Raw genomic sequence first — 7664 nt, 5'->3', positions numbered from 1 at the left:
GCGGCCTATCTTGATGGGTAAGAGCACATACTTTGGATTCAGACACACATGAGAGCAAGTTTCACATCTAACACTTGTAAGTTGAGCAATTTTTGTTAGCCACAGTTCATTGTTTATTTGATAGCCATATTAATAGCACCTAACATGGCTGATTCATTATTAAGTGAGCAAATGCATGTGGGTGGCCAGAAGCCTAAGGCACTCATGTTATTATCATTGATAACATCATCAGTGACATCACAGTCATTGCCCTTTTTATTATTTTTACTGCTCCTTATATGTTCTGTCACTTCCTGCTCAGCTTTAAATAAATTAAAAGCACAATTTAGCATATAATTTAGGTGTGCTACCCAGAAGCTACTGGCATCAACTCTCCTGTTTCCTGATAACTTTAAGATGAATATCTCTATCCCAGAACTTTCTTCTAAACTCTGGAGTAACAGTCTCATCTCTCAATTCTTCTCCATCTGGGAAAGCAGGGAGATCAAACTCATAGCCCATCTTTCCCTAGAAATCACTTTTTGCTAAATCAAATTAGCAAAGATTGAAACATATAATGAAAGTTGATAAAGGTATATTGTGTTAGTACTTTTATATACTGCTTAAGAGAGTTCATGTTTATTTATAAAAGCATTTGGTTATATGTATTAAAATCATTTAGGTATTCTTAATATTTATGCCAATATTTATACTGCTGGGAATCTAGCCTAGGAAAACATTCAGAAATGTGGACAAATATTAACATAAGATTTTATTAATTATGCCTCCATTTATAACTGGGAAAATTAGGAAGAATCTGAAGGTCCGATTATTGAGTAACAGTTAATATATTTATACACACACACACATACACATACTCTATGGAGGATGTCAGCTATCCAATATCAAGTGAAAAATTAGAAACCACAATCCATCTACAATAGTCTGTAAAAGTAAACACGTATGTATGCATGCACACACAACATACTCACAGGAGAAAATTGAAGAATCCTAAATTAGTCAATATGTTATGGCTGGAAATGGAGATATTGTGGATTGTCATTTTCCCCTTGATACACATCTCCAATTCTACATTTTATAATTCTGATAAAAGTAAATACTAAATTACTATAGAAAAAAGAGTAGGCTCACAGTTTGGAAGCGTTGTGTTTTATAAAGTCTATCTTCTTTATTATTAATTTTGTTCAAACTTGAACTGCTGTAGATTCATGTGCTGTACTCTGTGATTTGTCTGTGGTAGATTTTTAGGGTTGTTACTTGAATACTTGAATTCTTATTTAATGTATTAAATGTTATTTAATGTATCAAATGTTATTTAAGGTATTAACTGATTAAATAATACAGGCAGAATAGTACACATCACAGCTCACTTTATTCTAGAGACGAAAGTGAAAAATGGTCTGAGAAAAATGAATGTCATCAGAAGATGGTGCAGGCTGGGCTCTTAGGATGGCGATGCCCGGTCCTCCAGTCGCTTGCACTTTGGGGCTCTGAGGCCATATTTCTAGAGTGCGTGGAGATGCCATTTCCCCCTCATCCTGCTGAGGCGCCTGTAGCATTTCCTACAGCTGCTTTTATAAAGGCCAGAGGGAACAGAGCCGGATGCTCTGGCAGTAAGCAGGATGGTGGAAGAGATCGCTGCTGCATGAACCCCATGTCCAGGGGCTCATGGACAGACAGAAAAGCAAACTAGGGAAGCCAGACCTGCCTTTCATTTGTATTGTTCTTATTGTGTCTGGAATTGGTGGGTTCTTTATCTCACTGACTTCAAGAATGAAGCCGCGGACCCTCGCGGTGAGCGTTACAGCTCTTAAGGTAGCGCGTCTGGAGTTTGTTCTTTCTAATGTTCGGATGTGTTTGGAGTTTCTTCCTTTTGGTGGGTTCGTGGTCTCGCTGGCTCAGGAGTGAAGCTGCAGACCTTCGCGGTGAGTGTTACAGCTCATAAAAGCAGCCTGGACCCAAAGAGTGAGCAGTAGCAACATTTATTGCAAACAGCGAAAGAACGAAGCTTCCACAGTGTGGAAGGGGACCCCAGTGGGTTGCCACTGCTGGCTCCGGCAGCCTGCTTTTTTTCTCTTATCTGACCCCACCCACATCCTGCTGATTGGTAGAGCCAAGTGGCCTGTTTTGACAGGGCACTGATTGGTGCGTTTACAATCCCTGAGCTAGACACAAAGGTTCTCCACCTCCCCATTAGATTAGTTAGGTACAGAGTATCCACACACAGGTTCTCCAAGGCCCCACCAGAGCAGCTAGATACAGAGTGTCGATTGGTGCACTCACAAACCCTGAGCTAGGCACAGGGTGCTGATTGGTGTGTTTACAAACCTTGAGCTAGAGACAGAGTGCCGATTGGTGTATTTACAATCCCTGAGCTAGACATAGAGGTTCTCCATGTCCCCACCAGACTCAGGAGCCCAGCTGGCTTCACCCAGTGGATCCCTCACCGGGGCTGCAGGTGGAGCTGCCTGCCAGTCCCATGCCATGCTCTCGCACTCCTCAGCCCTTGGGCAGTCGATGGGACTGAGTGCTGTGGAGCAGGGGGCGGCACTTGTTTGGGAGGCTCGGGCTGCACAGGAGCCCACGGAGGCTGGGGAAGGCTCAGGCATGGTGGGCTGCAGTCCCGAGGCCTGCCCAGCGGGAAGGCAGCTAACGCCCCGTGAGAAATGCAGCGCAGCGCTGGTGGGCTGGCACTGCTGGGGGACCCAGTACACCCTCCGCAGCCGCTGGCCCGGGTGCTAAGTCCCTCATTGCCCAGGGCGGGCAGGGCCGGCCGGCTGCTCTGAGTGCGGGGCCCGTCGCTACGCCCACCCGGAACTCCAGCTGGCCCGCAAGCGCCGCGCGCAGCCCGCAGCCCAGGTTCCCGCTCGCGTCTCTCCCTCCACACCTCCCTGCAAGCTGAGGGAGCAGGCTCCAGCCTTGGCCAGCCCGGAAAGGGGCTCCTACAGTGCAGCGGCGGGCTGAAGGGCTCCTCAAGTGCCGCCAAAGTGGTGGCCCAGGCAGAGGAGGCGCCCAGAGCGAGCAAGGGCTGTGAGGACTGCCAGCACGCTGTCACCTCTCATTATGGCAAGGCCACATTCCCCCAGCAAGTTAGACATATTGTTATTTTTCTTTTACCCACAAGGGAAGGAGGCTCAGAGAACTTGTGTAGCCTTGTTAACTTTATGTGGCTAGGAGTTGGCAAGGCTGGGATGTGGACCCCAGATGTGTAACTGACAGCTCATGTTCTTGTCGTTGTTCCCTGCTGCGTTGTTGGGGATAATTTAGGGATATTGTCCCCTATTCATACCACTCTCAGGGGAGCGACCGTATGCAGGCACTCAGGAGATGGGGGCAGGGGTGATTCCAGGAGCTTCAGATGGTCTGTGTGATGGTTAATACTGAATGTCAACTTGAGTGGATGAAGGATACAAAGTATTGATCCTGAGGTGTCTGCGAGGGTGTTGCCAAAGGAGATTAACATTTGAGTAGGTGGACTGGGAGAGGCAGACCCACCCTTAATCTGAGTGGGCACCATCTAATCAGCTGCCAGCTCGGCTAGAATATAAGCAGGCAGAAAAATGTTGAAAAAGAGACTGGCCTACACTTCCCACCTACATCTTCTCCCTGGCTGGATGCTTCCTGCCCTCGAACGTCAGACTCCAAGTTCTTCAGTTTTGGGACTCAGACTGGCTCTCCTTGCTCCTTAGCCTGCAGATGGTCTATTGTGGGACTTTGTGATGGTGTGAGTTAATACTTAATAAACTCCCTTTATAGGCATATATATTACATATATATGCATATACATGTATATGCATATAAATGTATATAATGTATATATACATATATACACATACACAATATATATACATACATACACGCATATATACATATACACGTGCGTATATATACATATACACATGTATATATACATATATGTATGTATAAGTATATGTATACATATATGTATCTACGTATATATACATGTATATATACATATCTACATATATGTACATACACATATATGTACGTATACACATATACATATATGTATATATACACAGGCATATAAATGTATATATACACATATATGTATATATGTATAAATGTATATATGTATATGTATTATATACATGTATGTGTATATACACGTACATATATATGCATGTATACATATATACATGTGTATATATTTATATATTACATATATGTATATAAATATTCCATTAGTTCTGTCCCTCTAGAGAACCATTATATATATACATACATATATATCTATATATGTATATATATACATATATGTATGTATATATATTTTCCATTAGTTCTCTCCCTCTAGAGAACCTTAACTAATACAGTCTGGAAGGGAGAGAATTAGTAAGGCCTGTGGATCACTCCTCTTTCCCCAGTACCACAAAACTTCAGCTTCTTGCAGTTGTGATGCTCTGGTAACTGGTCACCTCCGTTCTCTGTAATAAATTGTATACATTGCTGTTGGAATACAGCACTGAGTGTGTATTGACCTTGCACCAAAAACACTGGTGGCTGAGGGATTAAAATCCTAATCCTGCCTGGCACTCAAATCTCTCCAAATTTGGCCTCAAACAACATTTACCATTCTTAGTCACACATATTCTCCTGCATGTACCCTCAAAAACGGTCCAATGACATGAACATCACCTTCCTCTTCTCAGACTTACCTGTTCTCTCACCTCCAGACACTTACTCAAGGTCTTCCCGCTTCCTGGAACACATCTCCACACCTCTCAGGAATTAGCGATGTTGTCTCCACCCAGCTGGGAGAAATTGCTTCCACCTCTTATAGTCTCAAGATATTTAAATGATATAACTTCCAGGGCTCAATCACTTTCTCTATTATGGAATGGTGGTGGCAGAGGGCAACATGACAAAGCCCAGTGGCTTCTGAGTCCACAGTGAACATGCAGGCTTCATCACTCTCCTTGTGTGACCTTAAACACAACATTTTAACTTCTGTCAGACACAGATCCCTCACTCCCCAAATGGAGACATTAATATCAATCTGATCGAGTTGTTCTTGGGATTAAAAGTGATATTTTCTTATACCTGGTTATGCCAGATGCTCAACAAATTTAAGTTAAACGAAATAACAGCTACAACACTGAGCAACTTACCGTTCTTAAGTGCTTTCTGGATACATGCTCATCTTAGCTTTATAACTGACGTTTGAGAGGAGCTCTGCCGCCATTTCCCTTAACATAGAGATGAGGAAACTGGGGCCAGAGAGATTAATGACTCCTCCAAGGTCACTCAGCAGCGGAAAGGACAGCTTAACACTCACTGTCTTATGTTCTGATTGGAGAACCAGACTAGAGCCAGGCCGTGCCTTCCCACAACCCTGTCAGCCTGGAGCCATCTTGACCCAGAAGGACCTCAGGAGGAGGGAGAAAATAGGAGTTAGACTTTTTTAGCCCTAGTATACACATTAAGCAGAAAATGTGAGGACTTAAAGAAAGAAAACTGAGCCTGGCATGTTCTGGAATATGAAGACAGCATTGTGGTGCTCTTCTGCAGCGAAAACAGTGCATATCACAGTGCAGACAGGCGTAGAAACAGTCCTAGCCCGTCCTTGCCTGTTTGCAAGAAAACAAATGCCATACAACATGGTAAAACTACACCTTTCTCACAGTGTCCATTCCAGAAATGTGCAGCTGTGTTCATTGCTTAATTATTCTATCGGGAGAAGGTAGCATTGTGATTAAATCCTGGCCCTTTTTACTAAATGTTTCTCTATAACTCCTCAGCTGGGAAGAGAGCTCAATGCATCCACCACGTTCATCATGCGTTCGACACAGCACTGCCTGGCTGGTCTGCCCTGGCCAACTGGGTCTCCTCTGTGATTTTGTGTCCTTGCTAATGATGAAGGGTGTGCAGTCCTAGTCTTGCTGGCTCAGCCCCAGGGGATATTTAGCAATCCATGTTATCCCTTTCTCATGCAGAGGACATCTCACTGATGTAACTTATTTTTATGACATTAATTTTAGAATATATTTTTTCTGTTCTAATATAAATATTCATTGGCCAATAATTCATGAAAAATAAACAATAAACCAGGATAAATGCACAAAATAAAAAAGTGAGCCCACTAAATATATTATTGGAAATATCTATACAAACACTAGAAATGAGGATGATTTGACCTCTAGGTATTTATGAGCTCTTAAAATATTATTTTCCAGGGGAGGCCTATGCCTACCTTCTATTTTACACAGGGAATAGTGGTGTTCTATCTGTGAAACTCTTAGTGTTGGTTCTCTCAGCTCACCCTGTTGGGTGGTATCACAACATTAAAATATCTGTGTCTTCCATGAAAAGACCTCAAATGTATTCCTTTCTCCCCTTCACACAGCCGTGAATGCAGCTCAGGAAGCAGTGGGACTTGCAGCCTCATCCCACTATAATTATTCCACTGGCTTCCAGAGCGTCCTGAGGTTTGCAGGCTCTTTACAGATAGGTTGCTTCCATTTCTCACGCAGTGTCATCCAGCAGCACACCCCAACAAGGCTGTGAAGGCAGCTCAGGGCTCACAGCATCTCCAGTGCTCCACCACAGTCCCGCCTGCGTCGGTGAAACTGCTTAAGGCAGCGCTAATTAATTTCTCCTGCTTTTCCTGCACTCCCCTCGCAGGGTATCAGGTCTCAGAATTGACTTCCTGGACTTGTATTCATTCACAATCCAAATTAGCTTAATGCACGGCAGAAATCTCATCTCGACCTAGAGGTAGCAGTGAGTCTCTAGGGAGAAATTAAATACTGAGTCAATTTAAAAAAAATAAAATAAAAGTAGACCTACCGCATCAAATTTATTTCCAGCACCCTTGAGATGGGAAGGGGAGGAGGGGAGGCAGTGACTCTTGGTTCCTGAGAGAAGCTGTGTGTGCACACTTGGAAAAGCAGCTCCCGAACGCATTCCTGGATTTTAACTAAATCACGTTAGTGTCAAAATGCAACGTATGCATTTATTGACAGCATAGGGACAAAGAAAACAAATCGTAAAGCAACAAGTTTAGATAATTACCTCAAATTTATCGCCAGTTCTGTCTCCTAGTTTCCCCCTCCGTCTCATGCCTGTATTGTTTAAATTTATCAGTTGGTTAGTTCAAATAAAGCACCAAGGTATATTCAACATACCACCTGTGTTCAGGATATATTTCCCTGAGTTCCTGCCAGTCTTTGGCACGTCTGCTGCTGGAAATGAATCAGAATACAGGGAGAGGGCTAATTGACAGGTCTGTGGATGCCGAAGGTAAGCTGCGACCTAAAATGAGAACTGTTCTCTTAATGAGAGACAGCAGAAGCAAGTGTGTGGCCGCGCACGCTTGTGCCTCGTCGTGGCCAGCAGATGGCAGCAGAGCCTTGGAAGCCGGCGGGCACCAGGCTCTGTTGAAAATGCCCTCCTTCATTTCCATTCATCTTCAGCTGCCAGTCTTATAAGCGCTTTCTGTAGAACTGACCCTGAAATTGCATCATTTAATCTATAACCATATATTGCCAACATTTCTCCCTTTTACCGCTTATCAATGACATTAATTCAGAGGAAACAGGGACCACTGATAGCTTTAGGCAACTCTGCAAAAAGGAGATATTCCTAACAGGCAGATACACTGCCAGGGACAGCCAGCTTGCCCGAAATAAGGAAATTCATTT

The 7664-nt window shown here is 43.6% G+C and overlaps 1 long non-coding RNA gene across 1 annotated transcript; it reads right to left on the bottom strand.

Moving 5' to 3' along the window:
* Nucleotides 1–687: 687 nt before the first annotated feature.
* LOC129060133 (uncharacterized) lies at nucleotides 688–7281 on the bottom strand. Its single transcript, XR_008526560.2, has 3 exons — nucleotides 5133–7281; nucleotides 4680–4949; nucleotides 688–1952 (listed from the first exon to the last, which is right to left on the bottom strand). It is a non-coding gene; the product is annotated as an uncharacterized LOC129060133 (long non-coding RNA).
* Between the last annotated feature and the right edge of the window lie 383 nt (nucleotides 7282–7664).

The sequence above is a fragment of the Pongo abelii genome, chromosome 5 (genome assembly GCF_028885655.2).
Source record: "Pongo abelii isolate AG06213 chromosome 5, NHGRI_mPonAbe1-v2.0_pri, whole genome shotgun sequence".
Classification (NCBI taxonomy): Eukaryota; Metazoa; Chordata; class Mammalia; order Primates; family Hominidae; genus Pongo; species Pongo abelii.
The sequence above is the reverse complement of the archived record's forward strand: the minus strand, read 5'-3'. Positions and strand labels throughout refer to the sequence as shown.